Genomic DNA, 23,779 nt, shown 5'->3' with positions numbered 1-23,779 from the left:
ACAGTGTGCCTCCTGTGCTGCTCCATGAAAACATGGAAGCTACATGTAATGACCAATGAATGCGAAAGGCAGTCAACAGTGCAGGAACTCTTATACTGACGGATCTCTGTTATGATGGAAATGAACTCAATCGCTTAGCAACCAAGTCTAAGGAAAACTCATTTTCGGTGTCTTTCGTGCCCTCACGTGGAGCTACAATTGTGTTGAGTAATTTCATGAAAGACAATTCGTTAATGAAACATATCTTATGAAACTTACTTTTGTACACTGCAGGTGCAGCAGATTGTCCAAAAGTTACCTTCAGCGAAATAAGCTTGGTCGTTGTTTCGCTAAAATGACAAAATCACTACAAATTTATGAAGGTCATGGCTTCATGTGTGCGCACATGGGATAGAGGTTGGGCAGAGAGGTGGAAGGAGACCCAGTCGCCTTCGAAAAACGAGCCAACAGCTGTCGGTAAAGAGTGAAAGTGAAAAATCGACCCTGCGGCATATTTCTGCCAGTCATCCGCGCACCAAAACCGCTATCAGAGACCTAATTCTCTCTTACACAGGTACTAGAATTTTTTTTCCATCCCCCTGTTTGAGGTCTGTAGTTAATGATTTCCAATGTGATGGTAAAACAACTTGGCACAAGTTGAAGCTTCCTGAAACTCACTGTGAAATTCTACACAACCGAAGCATTTCCTTACAAATCACCTTTTGTTGCATGTTTTCTTTGTGGATCTGAGAGGAGTTGCTGCATGTGAAAAATGACATCCTGGATAAGAAGAGTGGAGAGACATATAATATATTCTCCGCTATCAAGGGGCCACATTCAATTGTAACGAGTAGGATTTGGGCATCCAGAAGCGCTCCCACATCGAGAAAGTACAAGGTGCTTCTACTCTCTCACTTCTATATTATTTTCCATAGCGTACTACTTTGAAGTCATGTCTGTTCTTATATAATTTAAGCAAGATGGTAACGATGGATAGATTTGACGTGGTACATAGCTAGTTCTCATTAGACCCATGAATCCGTGAGGGGGCATCAGCGTAACTAATTAGACAACAGATCCTAAAGACTTTCATAGTTGCTTGTAAACGAGTTGTCAGAGTGGTCTTCTTTGATCACAAATATGTGCGCATAATTGCGATTCTAAGATCCAAGCAGTATGATTTTTTTTTTCTTTTTCCTGAAGTGATCATTTTCCTCAAACTTAAATAATCTTAACGAATTTGATATGTATCTATTTTTTAAAACAAATATTAAACCATTATTATTATTATTTGCTCTCAGTCTTAAGTTCTGTCATGATTTTTAGTGACTTAATAATGATCTATGGATTTTCTTGATTTTTTTAAAATTTTTATTTCATCTGTTTTTAAAATTTGAATAGTGACATTGATATAATTTGGATATAAAATAAAGAGACAAATAAGCATTTTTCAATAAGCATTTTATGATTCTATGATTGACTTGAAAAAAGTAGAAATCAATATTTTATTTTTATTTAAGCTACTTTGAGGAGTGCTTTCATTTGGCATCCATTTTTATTATTACTTCCTAGAAAGAAGTATATGCATTTCACATGATGCCATTATAATGCTAAAATATAATTTAATTGCATTGATAACAATGTAGATTTTTACATTGTGAGTCTTTGAAAATGCTTGTTCTATTATGTTTTATAAAAATCTTCATCAAGTACCATTGTCCATCAACTAAAGTAGAAGTTTATTGATGCATCTTTGCAATAATTAAAGAATCAGTCTCATATTAAAGTATATATTTTGACAAAAAATATGTGTTTGAAAGGTATATTTGAAAAAAATAAATTATTTGCTAAAATGCTCCTAAATATATATATATATATATATATTAAATAAGATTTTTATATTTTAGATTTTTTTATAATATAATATTTATATTTAATATATCTAAAAATGGTTTCTATTTTTAGATTAGAAAAAAATCAATAATTATAGATCCATTGTTAGTTATTATAGTTCTTTCAAAATGTATGAAAGTATATCTGACATTAAATGATTTGATTCAAGTTGTATATTTAGGACTAAATGAGGATGGAATAATTGGAGATAAATATTTTATTGATAAGTCTATTTTATCTACACAAAATTATAATATTGTGTCATGGATATATATAGGTACTCTAATAAATACCTATATGATTAGGTAGGAGTAGATAAAAGAAGATAAAAGTAGATTAATTTCATAAGATCTTTTAGAGAAGCTTCGTAGAAGCTTCATAGATGTTACTCTGACTTTACATGTGTTTGTAGTGGATTGATAGGTTAAAAATTTGGTCAACAAGTTAACTATGTATTGGTAGCTTGTAGAATAAGCTAACTATATGGCGCACATACAAAAAACTTACCTTACAAGTTAAGATACGTGTCTTGCAAAGTCAATACGTTTTTGAGGTCTTGTAGGAGATCACTACATAGCTCCTAGTTAAGAATATATATATGGAGGCAAGAGTGAAGTCTTCTTCACTCTTGTCAATGCCTTTCTAGTCCTTAGTCTTGTTTCAAGACTTTCTACTCTTTTTGTTTTTGACAATAGCCATTTTAGTTTAATATTATATCATCTTTGAATGACTTTCTAGTTCCTTTCAATGACACAATAATATATTGAAGATCTTCTTTCTTTGAGATTCATGTCCTAGACAGTTTGACAAGGGTGTTAATCTAATATTTTTGTCTTTTTTAGAAGTGAGTGAATTACCCTACTTCTATTGTTGTGTTTTGAAGGTTGCGGACTATCCACCTTGAAAAAAAAAAACCTTATTTTCTAACAGTGATCTTTTCTTTAAAATGAGTGAATTATCCCTCTTTGTAGAAATTTTTATTAGAGGTTGCGGATTATCCTCTTCTAATTTGACTTTTTAAATTTATTTGAGTTATCTATGGAAGGAAAGATTATAGTTGCTACTCTCAGAGGAAGTGAGAATAGATTTGCAACTATTACAAATCTTCATGAGCTTATTAACACTCTAAGAGTAGAAATCTCATGCATTTTTAACATGAATCATGGAGGTACTATGCCTACGTCTATGAAAGAAGTTCAAAGTCTGCAGCAAGAAGTTGTGCAATTGAAAGAAGCAAGTAGATCGACCTTACAATCAAATCTATGGACTTTGGCTCTATTAGTATGACAAAGACAAGGATTAGCATGCTTGAGAAGTTTCATGGAACAAGATCAAGTTCTATCTAAGGTTTTTGTAATAAATCAAACTCTATCTAAAGTTGTATCTTTTCCAATACCTCAATGGATTTACTCAAGTCGGATTCATAGGCACACTTCTATCAAGAAGTGCTCTTTTTTGCTTTGTACCTTTGGTAGAAAAAAAATTACAATTCCTTTATAATCTGAATTCATTCTTAAAAGTGTTTATGGACACATTTGAAGAAAATGATTAAGAAAGAGTAGCAGAGATCAAGCTCTTATTTTTATGGCAAGGATTATGGTCAACTATCATATATGTTGCTGAATTCTAAAACCTTACTTGCGATGTGGACCAAGCCCTTATTAATCAATTTTGATATCTGTTGAAAGATAATATCAAAGACTTGTTACTGATAATGTCAAGGCAAAATCTTTGGAATAATTTATTGCTCAAACTATTGCATATAACAATCGATCATTTGAAAGATATCAAGAACAAAGATTTGGTTAGAAAGGAACAAATCAAATAATGACAATAACTGTTAAGTTTTCAAAAACTTATTCATCAAGGCCAAAACCAATACAAATTAATATGGTACGTTTTAAATCCTTCATAGAGCAAGAAAAGAGTTGACGACATCAAAAGGACTTATACTTATATTGTGGAGAAGCTAAACATACTGTTCAATATTATCTAAAGAAATAATGCAATCACAAAATGAGAAGCATGGTTGCCAAAGAAGATAAGGTATCAAAAAATGAGTTTCTTTAACTACAATATAGACCATGCGACTAAAAACTTGTATAATTCCTAGTAAAGATCATATTTTTTTGTCAGATCCCTCACCTTATTTGATAATATAAGTTTATTTAGGACCAAAAAATTACAAAGTCTTAGCTTTGTTAGATTTAAGAGCCTCAACCTATTTTTATAGATGAAAATTTTGTCAAAAAATAAGAAATATTATTAGTCAAAAAAACTAAACATGTACATGTAGAAGTCATAGATGGTTATTTGCTATCTTTTAGAGATATTACACATAAGACTATTCATTTAAATGTAGTAATTAAAGATTATAATTGCATAGTAATATTCAATGTAATAAGATCTCTATGTAATTTGATTATTTTAGAATTATCTTGGTTAGAAAAGTATAATCCTCAAATAGATTGGATTTCTTGTACCCTTAATTTTTTTTAATAGTTTAACCTAAAATCTCATTAGTCAAATAATAATATACAAGTCTAATACATCCAAACCATTACTGGTAGGTACAAAAGCTTTTATGCATGCTGCAAAAAAAAGGTTATCTTTTGCTTTATATGCCATGCCTATTTTTCATGGTGAAAAGACATCAAGTGGTATTCCTAGCCAATATGAAGATTTTTAGGATGTTTTTGAAAAAAAAAAAAACATGGATATTCTTCTAGAATATTATTTTTATGATTGTTCCATTGATCTTCATAAAAAGACTCAACTACCATTTGGATCAATCTATAGCCTATTTTAAAATAAGTTGATTGCACTTAAGAAATACATTGATGAAAACTTGGCTAAGAATTTTATTTCTGATTCTAAATCTCCAGTCAAAGTTCCTATCTTATTTGTGAAGAAAAAAAATGGATCTTTATGGATGGATGTGGACTATTAAGGATTCAACAAGATCACTATGAACAATAGATATTCTCTATCTTTGATTTCAAGACTTCTTGATCAATTGAATCAAGCAAAGATTTATGCAAAAATAGATCTACAAGGAACATATAATTTGGTATGCATTAAAAAAGAAGATGAATATAAAATTACATTTTTAACTAAGTATAGGTATTTTGAATATAATGTGATGCCTTTTGGAGTCACAAATGCACCAACTGCTTTTCAACATCTAATAAATGATGTCTTTTGTGAGTTTCTTGATGATTTTATTGTTTGTTATTTAGATGATATTTTCATCTATTCTAAGAATATAGAAGAGCACAAAGTCTATATTTTTTGTGTGTTACAAAAACTTAGAGATGCAAGATTATATGTAAAGTTAGAAAAGTATGTATTCCACACTATTCAAATTGACTTCTTAAGATACATCATTTTTAATGATGAACTAAAGATGGATTTAAAGAAGGTCCAAATTATTATGGATTGAAAGATTCCAAGAATAATAAGAGATGTGCAATGCTTTTTGAGCTTTACCAATTACTATCAAATCTTCATCAAGATTTTTTTTCAAGTTGCACCTTCACTTACATATTTGACTTGTAAAAAAAAACTTTAGTGGAGTAAAGAAGCCAAAGCATCATTTGATGCTTTAGAAAATGAGTTTATTTTTGCACCAATCTTATATCATGTTGACTTCTCCAAGGCATTTTTTATGGAAATAGATGCATTAGACTTTATCTTAGATGTAGTATTATCACAAATAGGAACAAATAATAAATTCCATTTACTAGCTTTCTATTCCAATTTTTTTTTACTAGCCGAGATTAATTATGAGATCTACAAATAAAGAGCTCCTTGCAATCATGGATTCATTTCAAAAATGACATTGTTATTTAGAAGGTGCCTTGAATCTAGTCACCATATATATAAATCATAAGAACTTCAAGTATTTTATGTCAGCATGTATTTTAAATTATTGCCAAACTTGTTGGAATATGTATTTATCAAGATTTCATTTCAAGAATACTTATTGATCCAAAAAATAATAAGATTTATTGAACGGCCTTTTTAGATATTCTTATCTTATACCAAAAGAACGAGATGCATCTTTTGATTAATAAAGAATGATTTTCTTGAAGCTAGAACATTTTCACCTTTGAGCAATAAAATCAACATTAATTGTTGATTCAACATTTATCAAGTCAATTTAATCATGTATGTCCTTTGATCTTCTTGTTCATGACATTAAGAATAATTCTTTTAAGTGTCATAATATTTCTAAGTTTGAGTTTAAGAACAACCTACTGTATTTTTAGGGACAATTATACATTCTAAAACGTAGAGCATAATTATGTGTTCTTCATACTCATCATAACTTTTGAGCAACTAGCTATTTTAAATATAATAAGTTGTTGGAATTAATATCAAGAGATTTTTGGTGGCCTCAAATATGGAAGGTAGTTAAAGGCTTTGTATAATCATGTGATATTTGTTCAAGATCCAAAACTCCTTACCATTAATCTTATGGACTTCTTCAGTCTTTACCTATTCCAAAACAAATGTGGTCTTTCGTTTCTATAGATTTTATTATAAATCTTCCAGTCTCAAGTTTGTATGATTCTATATTCGTGGTAGTAGATCATTTTAATAAGATGGTAAATTTTTTACTATTTACAAAATCTATCATAAGTGAAGAAATAACTAAGTTTTTTTTTTAATAATATCTATCGCTATCTCAGATTGCCTAAAGATATTATATTGGATAGAGGGACTCAATTTATATCAAGATTTTAGAGAATCCTTTTCAAGATATTAAAGATAGATATAAAGCTTTCTTTATCTTTTCATCTACAAATTAATGGATAAAAAAAATGGATGAATCAAGTTTTGGAGCAGTGCTTGAGGTGTACTATTAACTATCATCAAGATGATTGGACAACTCTTTTATTATTGGCAAAGTTTGCATGTAATAATTTGGTACATTTTTCTACTCAACAAATATCTTTCTTTGCCAACTATGATTATCATCCATGATTTGATATTTTTGACTTTTTAAAAGTTGATAATCCTACCATGAAAGATTTGGCAAATTATTTATAAGAGCTACATGCAACAATGAAGGTGCAATTATTGTGAGCTCAAAAATAACAAATGAATAATATAGATGCCTATCACAAGGAATAACCACAATTCAATGTAGGTGACAAGGTATAGCTACTTTATCATAATATCAAGACTACTTGTTTTTGTGACTAGTTAGACTACTATAGGCTTTGACCTTTTCCTATTACTAAACAAATCAATTATATTGCTTATTGATTATATGTACTGGAGTCTATGAAGATCCACCTCGTATTTCACATATCTCTTCTTGACCCATATAAGATAGTGAATATCTCAAGAAGAAGATGAATGCCACTTCTTCCTATAGAAGTAGATAATAATCAAAAGTTCAAAGTGGAAGAAGTCTTAGATTCAAGGTGACACTGAAATAGGTTAGAATATCTTATTTATTAGCATGGATATGATATTAATAACATACATGGAAGCGAGTAAAGAATCATGCAAATGCAACAAAGAGAGTTAAAACTTTTTATGGAAAACATCCATCAAAATCAAGATGAAGAATAGTAAATCTTTGCTATAAAAGAAATAAGATCAAAGAAAGATAAAATTATATCTTCTATCTTTTTTCGTAGCTTCTAAGTATTTATGACGCTAAGGAGATGAAAAACCAACAATCAACAGATTCAACTCAAGAGCTTTCATATGCAAACTTACAAAATAAGAAATTGTAATTGTCACAACCTTCAAGATCAAAAAATCAAGATGAAGATCCTTAAGAAAAACATGTTTTTTCTCAAATAGATGGCAAGATACAACATATTTGGTATCATAACTTTAGAAGAGAATTGTAATGTTTGATAATTTTATTAGAGGTAGGAACAACTTCTGATAGCATTTCAAATATTTTAATTTGAAAGAAGTTACAAAAGCTTCAACAATAATCAAGTAATAGAGTGGTCTTCTTGCCTTAGTATGAGACAGTATCAATGGCTAAGACGACCTATCAACCATCTTCAAAGAAAACAAAGATCATAATATGTGATAAATATAATTCATTGCATCTTAGATTTCTTCAACATATGAAGACCGCTCTTTATGGAATTCATCCCTAAAAGGAGATATAATATCATGGATATATATAGATATTCTAATAAATACCTATATGATTAAATAGGAATAGGTAAAAGAAGATAAAAGTAGGTTAATTTCATAAGATCTTTTAGAAAAGCTTCTTAAAAGCTTCATAGACATTGCTTTGACTTTAAATGTATTTGTAATCAATTAGTAGGTTAGAAACTTGATCAGCAAGTTAACCATGTGTTGGTACCTTGCAGAACAAGCTAACTATGAGGCGGACATATAGAAAACTTACTTTACAAGTTAAGATACGTATCTTATAAAGTTAATACATTTTTGAGGTCCTATAAGAAATCACTACAAAGCTCATAGTTAAGAGTATATATGGAGGCAAGAGTGAAGTCTTTTTCACTCTTGTCAATGCCTTTCTAGTCTTTAGTCTTGTTTCATGACTTTTTAGTTTTCTTGTTTTTGGCGATAGCCATTTTAATTCAATATTATATCATCATTGAGTGACTTTCTAGTTCCTTTCAGTGATATAAGAGTATATTGACGATTTTCTTTCTTTGAGATTTATGTTCTTAATATATTGATGATTTAAATAAATATGCTATAAAAAATTTTTAAAAAAAATTATATACTTATTATAAAGTAAATATAAAGTTAAAGATGATATCAACAATAATAATTAAGATCCAATCAAGTATTTGAATAGCTTAAGTCCATATAAATTGCTACTATTTAATTTTGAGCTAAAGATCAAATATCCAATTTTGTTATTACAAACATTGCTTTGTGCCAAGGACTTTATAATGTATTATGCTTTGTCATTATACAACTAAGTGATTGAGTTAAAGAAGCAAGTCTATTATTTGGAGACTATAAGAGATAATTGACTTTTCTTTTAAAGATCATATTATGTCTATTATTTGCAAAGATTTAATTCAAGTTGCAACAAAGGTAGTTTCTAATAAAGGTGGAATTTGTAATGACCATTGAAAAATATCAAAGACAATTGTTGAAAAATATAGAAAGAGATCTTAGAACCATTGTATTTATATATAGGTAATTATATGTTTTCTTTTTATGATGTATTTTTTTTAATATGATGAAGATCTTATATCCTAAAAATAATAATAATAATAAAAATATTATTATAATTATAATTTATGCCAAAGTTATTTTAATTTAATTATTTAAGTTGTTATAGTAAATAAAAATTTTGTTTATTAATTATGTTGAAGAAAAATTAATGGTTCTATTATTATGCATATAATTTTTTGTAATTAATATTTCTTTAAGAGTGGTCAATTTTTGATTTAGCAATTACAAGTTAAATTTTTATAAATTTTTTATAGCCAATGGCATGGTTTATATATATATATATATATATATATATATAATTGATATTTTTTGTAAAACATTTATAAAAGCAAAAAGAGGTTAACTTTTATATATTCATCATAAATCCATTCATTGTTAAAATATTATGTACAAAGTTTTTTAACAAATTATTTTTAAAAATAAGAGATAATATTTGAAAAATTATTATATGTGCCAATTTTTATACTTATTAATTTTTGATCTAATTAGACCTTTCACACAAGTATAGATTACAAATTGGAGATAACCAATTGATATAGAATTACTTGTAGTTGTAGTATTAATAAGTCTAGAATTTTGTATAAATATTTATAGTGTAGCTTCTTATTATTGTATTAATAAAGGTACATTGAACTCATATACTTTACTTATTCTAAATTCATTTTATTGAGAGAGAAGTTATTTGTAAAGCATGGTCATGGAGGCAAAGTCCTCAAGAACAGTCCCCTCTAAAGCATGGACTTAGTTGGTTGCCATGTAAGATGGCTCCATTCAATGCATGCACTGCACACAACCACATGTGATTATTCATTTGTCTCTTGGATGATATAACCCATTAGTGTTTGTTTCATCCATCTCATTAAGGATTTTAAACACACCACACATCCTTGCCCCTCCCCCCCTCCATGTTCTTTTTCCTTTGCCCTTGTCATGAAACCCTCACAGCATGTGCTCTCTCAAATCTGCACTTATATACACAAAGTGACATTGCCCACTTCTTTTCCCCTCAAAGTAACTCTACTCCTATTCCCTCCCTCACCCCCTCTCTCATACCAAATCATTGCTTCACAAGTTTTGTAATTATCAAACAAGGTACAGATGTTCTTGTTGTTTGAAGATATTATGAAAATTTATACTTAAAATGGAAAACAAGATAAGTAACATAAAAATAGAAACAACAACAATATAACAAAGGTTGAGTTGTGTTTATACATACACATATACAGACATGTATACAGATGTGTAACATGGGAGATGGATGGATGAGCAGGGGTGTGTGTTCACAAGGAATGTTGACAAGGCCATCTTGATGAGCAATGCCATGGAGTGTGGAACTGTCCAGATCAATGCTGCCCCTGGCAGGGGCCCTGACCACTTCCCCTTTCAAGTATAAGAACTTATAAGTGTGTTGATGTGTATTTGCTTACACATATACACATCAACACACTTAGAAGTTCCTTTTCTTTCCTACTTCTTTCTATATTTGTACTCTTATCACCTCTAATGTAATAATATCACATGAAAAATAAATGTAAATGAATAGATAAGTAAATACAACACAACAACAACAATCAATCAAAACCGTAGAATTAAACAAAGTAGGAAATTGAAGAAGATGTAGAATGTCAATGTTGGTTGAAAGCATTGTTGTGGTGGTAGTGGTGATCGGTGTTTGTGTGGTGTTGTTGTTATCATAGGGGTTGAGGGACAGTGGTATTGGGTCTCAAGGCATCACCAACAGTATCAACACAATGATCCAAAACCTAAAGCGCTCTCATCAACCTCCCTGTTGAATCCTATACCATGGAATGAATTGAAGGAAGTTGAGAAAAATAAAAATACCAAAAAAATCCAAAACAAAAACAAAACCATGTGGCATAACTCATAGCTCCAGTTAAGCAGCATTTGTTTGCCAATATTTTGGCCTTTCCACTCTGTTCCTGACTAAAGGGTATGGCCAGAGAGTTCATGCCCTTTCACATTTTTATTTGATTTTAATTTTGATTAACTTTGTTGGCCAAGCCCTTGTGGACAAAAGCCAAAAGTCTTTGTGTTCATACCTAGTTTAGACCAATAGTGAATTTTTTTTCTACCAAATGGAATGGTCAATATAGACCATCTGTACTTTGTAGTGAATTAAAAAAGATGGGCAGTAAGGTTCACCCAGTATGACTGTACTCAAATTCCTGATTCTTCACCCATTTTGGAGCTTTATAGCTACATCAAGTTCAATTTTACTGTAGCTTCTACAGCAGTGGAATGAAATAGATGTATCATTATTACACTTTTAAATGACTTACAACAACAACAGCAATAATTATAATAATCACTACAATTATTCTTTTTGTCATAAAAATAAATCTTAGTGTCAAGTTTAACATAGTACAAATTAGCAGTGAAATGTAGACATATAAGTTGAAGATGATTTTCCTATGCAGTCACAAAATCGAATTCTAGAACGACCAATCGTGAGTGCAATTTGAACAGAATGAATCCACAGAACTCAGTCTTTCTCGAACCTTAAAGAGATGATTCACATTTTCAGTAATCTCTCACATTTGAGAAGTTAAAGTTCTGAAGGCTAACCAGTCCAATCCCCGGAGATCGATTAGGCAGATCGATTAGACTTAAACATAGACGAAAATGGATCAGCCTTGTAAGAGTTGAAATCACGGTCAATTCGAAATCCACTGCTGGATAAAGATGTCGCGTTATCTGAAATCGAGAGGACAGTGTAGGTGCAGGGTAATGTAGTTGCATTGCCGTGTTTTACAAATGCAGGGGTGGACATGTGTGTACGCAGATCGCAGTTGAAAAGCCTTCACAGAGGACATCCTCAAGCCTTAGTTCCAGCCAGTTTCATGTGGAAATGGTTTTGATTCTTTCTCTCGGGCTTGTATTACCAGAAGCTCTGTAATGGCTTTTGTGGAGTATTCACGGGGATTTTGCTATATGCTGTGGGGAACTGTGCAATGCAATTGGGTGCCAGTATGAACCGCTCCCGGAATTGCGCTTTGTGACTTTCGCCAGCCCTGGTGGTGAGTGGACCAGGTCATCGACGCAATAATATTGAGAGAAGATGTTTTTGTTGAATTGTAGCTGTTTAACCTTTGAGATTCGAAAGTTTGCCTCTTAGATGACATAACCTATCAGTGTTCGTTTCAGCTGTTCCGTCGAGAGTTTCAGGCACTCCACACATCCTCGCCCCCTCTTCCCCTGTTCACTTCCCTTCGCCCTCGTCGCGAAACCCTCGCAGCCGTGTGCTCTCTCTTCGCCTCGAATTGCTCGAACCTGCGCTTACATACACGCCGTGACATCGCTGTGCCGCATGCAAGCATCGTGAGAGCGAGGAGCTGCTGATGGTTGGTAGGTAATCCTGTGGTTATCTCTTTTTTTGGTTCCGAGATTGTTACGATGGCTTTCTATGTTTCGAATACAGTGCTCGGGGTGATGCTCGGAAGCCAGACAATAGGCTTGATCATCGGCACAATCAAATTGCATAAGCTCATGCTTGTTGTATCCTATACAAGTGCGTTAACAATCAAATGGTTTTGGGTTTTTATGAAGATTGCATTTTGTAGGGACTGTAACTTATGATGTCAATCTAGCTGAAGTTCGAATCATTTGCAAGGGACTTGGGCTGTATTGCATTGTTGCGTTGATGTGTACTTAGTTTTTGTTTCTTTGTTTGTTCTTTTTGAAATTTCGGCTTCAGGGATGAAGATTGGCAAGATAATGGCGGCGCATTGAACACCATATCACAATTGTATCCTCGCTTGCCTTATGTGCATTCGAATTGCGAGTTAGGAGCCAATCTGAATGATTTAAAGGACGGAAGAGTTCTTCAATTTGGAATATGGCAAGAACATCTTCAAACTTGTTCGTCAACAAAGATTCTTAGTCCATTTTTGACGATTGAACTTGTTTGACTCACAGTTGCAAACTCTGTGTCATATATCTTGAAAGACTCAATTTTCTCAACAGAAGATCTAACCTGGAACTATTTCACAGCAGGTACCACTCAACTTTAGTCGCGGATTACATCTACTTTATGATCAATCTTGGAAGAGCTGGTGTTCATTTTGATGTACTGTATGACAACATATTTCTACGGTGTAGAAAGCAAATTGAACCCTCATCAAAATCTTCTTGAGTTATATTATTTTTCGTCACCAGACATGCGCAGTGGAAGGTCGTAAACTCGAATGTAGTATGCATTGAAAATGTTCCTCGTGTAGGTAAATCACAGTCCTGTCATGCTATTCATATATTGATTTATCCTTGCGTAGGGATTTCTCGCGCCATTTACTTTGTTTAGGTTGATTAGCACTCGGTAAGACATTCAAATTTTAATTTATTTGATGGAACTCCTATTATTATCTGCATAGTAGAAGCGTCATCGTTTCTTACTTTTTATTAGAAATTTAATTCATGGCAAGCTTGCAGCCATTTGTTGTTGAGCGTGAACTTTCCACAGATTGATTGCCTTAATTGTGTCATTGGTATAATGAGTGATTAAGGAAACACAAAGGATTGGAAAAATAAGCTAAATAAGAGGAGATTACAATTTTAACAGAGTAGTTTAATAATATATCACATTCATAAAAATAATTTCAACAGTTGGTGTTACAAGATAATTGTTGAAAGATGTGTGATGTTATGAGAAAATATTCTAGTTTAATGGTTATCAAAGATATGAATCAATTTTGTTTGTATGAAACATGTTTAAGGATTGACATATAAATTAGTTTTGTTAACATTTATATTGTCTTTGTGTGAAGGTTTTGCTGTAATCAAACATTTTAAGAATCTATGGTTACTTAAGTAAACAAAAGAGTATATTCAAGAATCAAATGTTAGTTATTTTTTAAGGTATGAACATCAATCATAATGATTTTGTATAGATGATGAAACATTTGAAATGAATTCTTATGTATTATTTTATTTGTTTGTATGAATATTTATTATACACAAAACAATGAGAGATGATAAAAAGTCATTAAAAGAATCACAAATGTCATTTAAGTTTCATTTTGTTCATACAAAGTATATTAGTAACAATTTTGTTAGCTTGAAGACTTTTTTAGTTGATCAAAATTTATTGAAATATTATAAAATGTGCAATAAGATTTTATTCATGTGATTGAAGGCAAATTATACATATTATTCAAATATTTACCATGGCCTATCTTGTGAAGTTATTTATGAAGTATGTTTTAATAATATGGAGGTTTTTATTTGTTTGTTGTACATTGGAAATTGCAATTGTTATAGAATTTTGTAAGAAGTTTGTGAAGGATATTGGAGTTATATTCAAAGTAAGAAAAATTGAGGTATTACTAAAGATTAAAATCTTTTTGAATAGAAAGCAATGTACAAGTATTTGCAAACTACTTGGCTATATTATTAAAGTATTTGAAGGCTTGAGCGCTTGTAGCAATGGAAGTAGTGAGTATAAAATTTTATTTTGTGAATTTCAATATACAACATTGAAGATATACATGTGGATAAAAGATTGTGCATAAGACTGTTGGTGTGAAGTAAGTATCTTTCAAATGAAAAATAAGAAAATATTTAGAGAGTTATTGTAGGACTTGAAGGCTTGTTACAATGTAGGAATTAATCTTCTATTAAAAGAGTACCCAAAAAAGTTGAAGGACATTACACCAATATTATTTGATGTTTCTACTTATGAAAAAGTTAAACATGATGGTAAAGAACTTCATCAAAGATTGGATTATATTAGTAAAGATGTGCAATTTAAAGATCATAGATTGGCAAACTACATAATAGTATTACTAAAAGACTTGTAGCATATAGAAGGTGGAAAATTGGATTCTTTGGAAGTATCAAGTGATATCAAAAGTTTAGAACTTGTGAAAAAAATAAATGAGGGTTCTTATGGAGAAGTCCATAAATCAAAGTGGTTTGGACTTTCAAGTGCAACGAAAATAATAGATGTTAAATTTAATGCAATGTTCATGCAAGAAGTGAATATATTAGCTAGTACAAGCCATCCAAACTTAATTAAATATTATTGTGTTGCAAAAAGTAATGCAAATGAGAATGGAGAGTTTTCAATAATGAATATTTCAAGGAGAAAATTATACTTAGTGATGAAGTTGATCCAAAGCAGTTTGAGCAACATATTGAAGGTAAAAAGATCAATGCCATATTATTTTTTTATTAATATAATTTATCAAATTACAAGAGGGATGTATTATTTGCATGACATATGAATTGTACATTGAGGTTTAAAGCCAAATAATATATTACTCAATATTATAGATGATAATAAATCTAATAATGGTTTTCAATATGCTATTGTGAAGTTGATTGGTTTTGGTTGTTTAAAGATCAATGTATGAAGAAATCCAAAAGTTAACAAAAATAAATACATATATAGAACTTTAAGATACATGGCTCCAAAGATATTAAAATGTATAATAGAATCAATAAAGATATGCTTTTGAAGCAAATATATATTCTTTTCTAATAACATATTTTAAGATTCTTTCAAGAAATGATCTATTTGATGGTATAAACAAAATAAGAGTTTTTTCAAAAAAAATTGAAAAAGGTGAAAGATCAAAGTTACCTTCAAATTGTGATGATCTTAGTAAATTGATTAAAAAATATTGGATTTTGGATCCTTCACAAAGACCAAGTTTTCCAAATATTTTTAAGAGATTTGTAATATTAAAGAAAAAAAAATACTTGGTGGAAATTGATATAGCCAAAATATCTTTTTTTGGAGCATTTAAGAAAGATCATTAAAAGAATAAATCAAAAGATAAGCATGTTGATGTTATATTGGTATATATATATATTTGATGTATATATTAATCGATTTATTTGATTTCAAGATCTATATATTCAAATATATATTCTTTAAAGATATTATTTTGTTTAATTTTAATATGTGATTACATTGTTTAGTTAGAAACTATGATATAAATTGTATCTTTTATTAACATCACGATTTGATTATTTAAATAAGGACATGATTATGAAGATAAATTAATGGGTATAGAACAACGTTTGTCAAATATTAAACAACTTTGCAAGGAAGGAATAAATGTATTATGTTTTGTTAGTATGGGTAGAATTGAAAATACCACATTGGCAAAGACTATATTTGATAACATGTAACACATGTATAATGCATCATGTTTTGTTGAAAGTATTCAAAATAAAGATGATGGTTTTTTAATAATTTGTAAAGTTTTGGATCAACTAAATTTTCAATGAAAATGAAAGGATTTAGAAGAAGCACAACCTATGATAAAAAAATTATTGATGAGCGAAAAATTCATGTTAATCTTGGATGATGTAAAGAATAAGAGTCTTATTAATGATGTAGTACTTACAGAGGTTCTACATTCTAACAAAGGTAGCATATTACTTGTAACAACATAAAATTGGAAGGTAGTAAAAGACTACTCTATAAAGATTTATAAATTTAATATTGAAGAACTTGATAAAGATGCAAGTTCAAAGTTGTTTACAACTTATTCTTATAGAGATGATGATAAATTGCCTAAAGAACTTATTGAAGTTGGCAAAAAAATTGTAAGTTCTTGCAATGGACTAGCTTTGAGTTTGAAAGTTAAGGGTTCATTTTTAGGAGAAAAAAAGAGATTAAGATGTTGAAAAAGAGCTTTGCAAAAGCTAAAGAGAGGAAGAGATTTAGATGAAGATGAAGAAGATAGTAATCATAAGCTATGGATTATTTTGAAGATGAGTTTTGATGTCTTAAAAGTTGAAGCAAAGTGTATATTTGTATACACACATTTTTTTTTTTTTTTTTTTTTTGTAATAATATGATTTGGCGTGGTACAATGAAAGAAAATATATTACAAATAAGGACCAATTAAAAAAACAGAGGTAAAAAATAAGATGCAAGTATTGTTTTAGATATATTGATTTATAATCAATGATAAAAATGGATAAAATAGAAAAAAATAGAATAATAAAAGTACATGATTAATTATAAGATATAAATCAGAGCATTATTGAAAAAGAAAAAGAATATAATGACACACAAATTTGGAATGTAAATTTGGCACCAATATATGAATTAACAATAAAGGTAATACTTTCAAATAGTGATAGAATAATTTAAATAAAATTATTGATATAAAATAAATGCACAAAATAAATACATAAAATAAATTGTAAGATATTTTAATATCTCTAATAAATAATTTTATATTTTTGTTTGTTACAATGTAAAATACTTTGAAATTTGTCTATGTTTTAAGTATTTGATAATAATATGGATTATATTTTTTAAGTATTATTTTGTTATGTTTTTGATTAATTGAAAGATTATATATTTGATAATAATATAAAGAATATTCTATAAAGGTTCATCATCAAAGGATTACATTTTTATTCCTTACAAATACTTATATGTAACCTTGATAGAAGTCAAGTGAAGATATATGTATTGAGTAAATAATACAAAAAACTTAAATTTTTTGTTATTTAGAAATTCCTTTTATTATGGTATTTATAATAAATTCAAGCTACCTTCTATAATATCTAATTAATATTTTTAAAAAGTATTTGAATAACTAACAATATTGATTCTAGAAGGAATTAGATTAGATAAAATACTACCAATAATACTATTTAAAATCAATATATTATTGAGACTAGATTTACTTAGGTTTAATAAATTCAAAGTATTACCAAAAGCCATTAAAAATCTTAAATCTGTAATAAACTTGAATTTAAAATATAACACAAAATTAAATACAATGTCACATGAATTGAAAAACTTAATTTCTTTAAAAATACTTGATATGAGTAATTGTTTTAGCTTGACAAGTTTACTATATAAATTGACAAATATTTCTTCTTCATCAAGACTAAATTTAAATTATTGCTCAAGCTTAGAAAGCTTGTCAAATAAATTGGCATATCCTTCTTCTTTAATAATACTTGATTTGAGTAGTTGCTTAAGTTTGACAACCTTTCCAAATTAATTGGTAAATCTCTCTTCTTTAATAATATGTAATTTCAATAGTTGCTTTAGCTTGATAAGCTTGCCAAATAAAATAGAAAAACTTTCCTCTTTAATAACACTTAGGATTAGTGATTGTTCAAAATTGATAAGCTTATTAAGTCAATTGGCAAATGAGTCATTTTTGATAATATTTGATTTGAGTGGTTTGTCAAGCTTTAAAAGCTATTTAAATGAATTAAAAAATCTTTCTTCTTAGACAATACTTTATGTGAATTATTGCTTAAGATTGATAAGCTTGTCAAGTGAATTGATAAATCTTTCCTCTTTGATAAAATTTGATTTGAAAAATTGCTCAAACATTATAAGCTTATTAAATCAATTGACAAATCTTTCTTCTTTGTTAATACTTAATTTGGAAGTAGATTGAGCTTGCTAAGAATGCCACATAATAAACAAATCTTTCTTCTTTGTTAATACTTAATTTGGAAGTAGATTGAGCTTGCTAAGAATTCCACATAATAAACAAATCTTTCTTCCCTCTCCACACTATATCAAAGATATGAACTAAAAGAAGATGTATAAACTTGAAAAATCTATATTAAAAGAAAAGTGACAAAATAACAATAAAGTGGTATGTATATTAAAAAGAAACCAGAATGGCTATTGCCAAAAGACAAAGAAATTAGAGACTCTTAAATCTAAACTAGAAGCAAGAAAGGAGTTGACAAGAGTGAAGAGGGCTTCACTCTTGCCTTTATATATACTATCTAACTAGGTTCTACATGGCAATGTTCTATAGGACCTCTAATATGTGTTGACTTTGCAAGACACATGCCTTGGCTTACAAGGCAAGTTTTCTATATGTGAGCAACATAATTAACTTGTTCTTCAAGCTACCAACATGTGTGGCACATGGCCAACTTGTTGACCATGTTTATAACCTAAAAAATCAATTAAAGATACATATAAAATCAAAGCAACATCTATGAAGCTTTTAGGAAGCTTCCATAGAAGATATTATAGAATTTACATATTTTTACCTACTATTATGTAAATCATATACGTAATTATTGATTTACATGTATATGTCCGTGACATTACTTTTCCTTTTAGGGGCAAGTTCCATGAAGAGCGGTCTTCATATGTTGAAGAAATCTAAGATGCAGCAAATTATATTTGCCACATATTTTGATCTTTGTTCTCTTTAAAGATAATTGATAGGCCCTCTTAATCATTGATAGTGCCTATAATAGGGCAAGAAGACCACTCTGTTATTTGTTTGTTGTTGAGGCTTTAATAACTTCTTTTAAATAAAATATTTGAAACATCGTCAAGAGTTGTTTCTACCTCTAATAAACTCACCAAACATCAAGAGTCTCTTCCAAGGTAGTGATACCAAACTTATTATATTTCACCATCTATTTGAGGAAGGACATATCATTCTTGAGGATCTTTATCTTAATTTTCTTGTCTTGAAGGTTATAACAATCACAATGTCTCATCTAATAAGTTTGCAAATAAAAGCTCTTGAGTTGAATCTGCTGGTTGTTGGTTCTCCATCTCTTCAGCATTATAAATACATAAAAGCTACAAAAAAAAATAGAAGATGGAATGCAATCTTCTTTGGACCTTGTTTCTTTTATAGCAAAGACTTATTATTCTTCATCTTGATTTAGATGGATGTCATCAATGAAAAGCTTCCACTGCCTTTGCTATATTTGTAAGATACTTTATTGGCTTCCATGTACATTTACTAATATCATATTTGTACTAATAGATAAAATATTCTAATTTATTCTGACGCCACCTTGAATCTAGATTTTCTTCTACTTCAAACTCTTCATTATTCTTCATTTCTATAAGAAGAGATGGAGCTTGTTTTCTTTTTGCTATGTTCATAATTTTGTATGGTTCAAGAAGAGACATGTAAAAGACATCATAAATCTTCATTGCCTCCGATAGATGTAACTGATAAGCAACTCGATTGATTTATTAACAAATAGCAAAAGATTCAAGCTTGCGGTAGTCCAACTTATCACAAGGACAAGTAATCTTGATATTACAATAAAGCAACTATACCTTGTCACCTATATTGAATTGTAGTTATTCGTTTCAAAAAGCATCCACGTTGATCTTTTGTTGTTCTTGAGCTTCCTTTAATTGTACCTTCATTATTGCATGTAGCTTTGACAAATGATTTGCCAAACCTTCTGTCGCAAGATTATCAACTTTTAAAAAGTCAAAAGTATCAAGTCATGGATAGTAACCATAATTGGTAAAAAAAGGTATTTATTGCATAGAAAAATACATCATATTATTATTAGCAAATTCTACTAATGGCAAGAAGATTCTCCAAGAAGATTCTCCAAGAGGATTCTCCAATCATCTTGTTGATAATTCATGGTACACCTTAAGTATTGCTCCAAAACTTGGTTTACGCGCTCTCTTTGTCTATTAGTTTGAAGTTGAAAGGCCGAAGAAAGCTTTATGTCTAGCTTTAAAATCTTAAAAAGAGTTTTCTAAAATCTTGATACAAATTGAATCCCCTTATCTAATATAATATCTTTCGGCAATCCATAATATCGATAGATATTATCAAGGAAAAGCTTGGCAATTTCTTTACTTATGATAGATTTTGTATATAGTACAAAATTTACCATTTTGATAAAATGATCTACTATTACAAATATAGAATCACATGATCCTAAGACTGAAAGATCTCTAATAAAATCCATAGAAATAGAAGACCATGGTTGTTCTAAAATAGATAATGGTTAAATAAGTCCATAAGGTCAATGCTAAGGATTTTTTGACCTTGAACAAATGTCACATGATTGAACAAAGTCTTTTACAACTTTTCACATTTGTGGCCACCAAAAATCTTTAAATATTAGTTCCAAAGTCTTATTGTATCTAAAATGTTCTGTTGTTGGAAAGTCGTGACATGCTTAAAGAACACGTAAATGTGCTTCTTTTTTTGGTACATATATGTGTCTTGTGAAATAAAGTAGATTGTTCTTGAACTCAAAATTAGAAGTATCACAAGTCTTAGAAGAAATATTCTTGATATCATGAACAAAAAGATCAGAGGACATACTTGACTGAATTTGTTTGAAAAAAGTTAAATCAATAATCAATCTTGATTTCATTGCTCAAAAATGAAATTATTTTGGCTTCAATGAAATTCTTCTTTGTTGATCAAAAGTTGCATCTCCTTCTTTAGGTGCAAGATAAGAACATCTAAAAAAGGCATTGAACAAACCTTATTATTTTCTTGGCCGATAAATAATATTGAACTCAAATCTTGATATAGACATGCTCCAACGAGTTTGGCAACAATTCAAAGCATGAACTGACATGAAATACTTGAGGTTCTTATGATCTATATACACAGTGATTGGATTGGAAGTACCTTCTAGATAATGATGCCATTCTTGGAAAGAATCCACAATTACAAGAAGCTATTTATCATGGATCTCATAGTTAATATTAGCTACTGTAAATTTCTTGAAATGAAAAGCTATTAGGTGAAGTTTATCATCTATTCCTATTTTTGATAATATAGCACCTAAAGCAAAGTCCAATGCATCTATTTCCATAAAAAATACCTTAGAGAAGTCAACACTCTACAAGATTGGTGTAAAAATAAAAGTTATCTTTAAAGCTTCAAACGCTACTTTTTCTTTTTAATTCCATTGAATTTTATCTTTAAAAGTCAAATGTATAAGTGGAGCTATATTTTGAAAGAAATCATTAGTAAAGATCTAATAGTAATTAGCAAATCTCAAAAAATATTGGATATCTTGGACCGTTTTTGGGATCTTGCAATCCATAATAGTTTGAACTTTTTTAGGATCCATCATAAGTCCATCGTTTGAAATAATATAATCTAAGAAGTCAATTCGAGTAGTGTAGAATACACACTTTTTTATTTTGGCATAAAGTCTTGCATCTCTTAATTTTTGTAAGATACAACAAACATGAAGTTCATATTTTTTTGTGTTCTTAGAATAGATCAAGATGTTGTCTAGATAATAGACAAAAAAATCATCCAAAAACTCTCAAAAAAAATCATTCATAAGATGTTGAAAAGCTACTAGTGCATTTGTAAGTCCAAAAGGTATGACATTATATTCAAAATATCGGTACTTGGTTCAAAATGCAGTCTTCTATTCATCTCCTTCTTTGATGCATAGTAGATTGTATGTTTTTTATAGATCTATTTTTATATAGATCTTAGCTTAATTCAATTAATCAAGAAGTCTAAATATTAAAGGTGGTAGGTATCTGTTCTTGATGGTGATCTTGTTGAATCCTTAATAATCAATATGCATCCACAATGATCCAGCTTTTTTCTTCATAAATAGAATTGGAGCTCTTGTTGGAGATTTGGAATGGCATATAAAGTTCTTTGCTAGATTTTTTTCAATATACTCTTTGAGTTCAGTCAACTCATTTTTTTATAAATTGTAGATTGTTCCAAATGGTGGTTGTGCTCCTTCTTGAAGGTCAATTAAATAGTCATAGGAATAATATTCTAAAAGAATATCCATATTTTTTTTTCTTCTCAAATACATCTTAAAAATCCTGATATTGGCTTAGATTACTACTTGGAGTCATTGCACCATTAGAAATGGATGTAGAATAAATGATATAAATTGATCCTTCTTTTGTAATATGCAAGAAAGCTCTTGCACCTACAAACATAGGTTTAATTATATTAGACTTGTGTTTTTCTACTTCATTAACTACACTCTTAGTTATATTTTTAAAAAAATTAAGAGTACGAGAAATCCAATCTACTTGAGGGTTGTATTTTTCTAACTACAATAAATCTAAAATGATTGGATTAGAAGAAAATCTAATGATATTAAATATTACAAAGCTATTTTAACCATTAGTTATTACTTCCATAGAAAGGTGTGAGCTAAAAATCCTCCCTACTTTGCTTTAAGAGGAAAAATAACTATACAATAAGCTTGAAAGGTAGTAGGGATTAATTGTGTGATTACTTTAATGATTGATTATCTAATCAATTGATTTCTAACTACGTAGATAATGCCTTCCAAGCAATAGTTACCAATTGATTTAACATAGAACAAGTGATAAATAACAAAATAAGAAAAAGAGAAGAATTAGATAGAACTAGCAAATGAAAATAATCGGATGAGGAAAAAAATGGATAGAACAAGCAATCGGATGAAAACAAGTGTTGCTGGATGGAAACAGCATTGTTGGATGAAAGCAACATAATCAAATGAAAATAGGCTCTGTTGGACGGAAACAGCACAGTCGGATGAAGATAGGTTCAGTTGGACGGAAACAACATAGTCAGATGAAGACAGCACTGCTGGATGGAAATCGCATAATTAGATGAAAATATATGTAGTTGGATGAAAACAGTGCAAGAATAGAGCAGCAGCAATAGGCACCACCAGAGCAGTGCAATAGCAGCAACAAAAAAAACCTCCCAACTTCAAACCCTCATAACTTTTTCATTTCAATTCCAAATCTGATGATTCTTTCACCTAACCTTACTAATTCTCTCTCCCCTATACAATGGACATATCCCTATTAACTTAATTAGTCAAAACTCATGCAAAATAATTTACTAACTTAAAAATATTAACCTTTGGAAGAGATTTTCTAGGAAATGATTTGATTTGTTGTTGTAAAAGTAATGGTTGAAGAATAGAATAGTTCTCCATCTTCTTCCTCACCATCACTTGT

At 29.6% G+C, this 23,779-nt stretch overlaps 1 long non-coding RNA gene across 20 annotated transcripts; it reads left to right on the top strand.

The window, feature by feature from the left end:
• Nucleotides 1–11,609: 11,609 nt before the first annotated feature.
• LOC112294191 (uncharacterized) lies at nt 11,610–17,884 on the top strand. Of its 20 annotated transcripts, none has more exons than XR_016497950.1 (6): nt 11,615–12,441; nt 12,791–13,313; nt 13,857–14,408; nt 14,692–14,787; nt 15,128–17,167; nt 17,446–17,883. It is a non-coding gene; the product is annotated as an uncharacterized LOC112294191 (long non-coding RNA). The 20 variants fall into 20 exon arrangements; XR_012219345.2 differs by having other exon boundaries at nt 11,622–12,441; nt 13,857–13,947; nt 14,350–14,408; nt 14,692–17,167; nt 17,446–17,882; XR_016497947.1 differs by lacking the exon at nt 14,692–14,787 and having other exon boundaries at nt 11,626–12,441; nt 13,857–14,615; nt 15,128–15,230; nt 15,432–17,167; nt 17,446–17,882.
• Nucleotides 17,885–23,779: the final 5,895 nt, after the last annotated feature.

Source organism: Physcomitrium patens, chromosome 17, assembly GCF_059467195.1.
Source record: "Physcomitrium patens ecotype Gransden chromosome 17, ASM5946719v1, whole genome shotgun sequence".
Taxonomy (NCBI): Eukaryota; Viridiplantae; Streptophyta; class Bryopsida; order Funariales; family Funariaceae; genus Physcomitrium; species Physcomitrium patens.
This window is presented reverse-complemented; position numbering and strand designations above follow the sequence as displayed.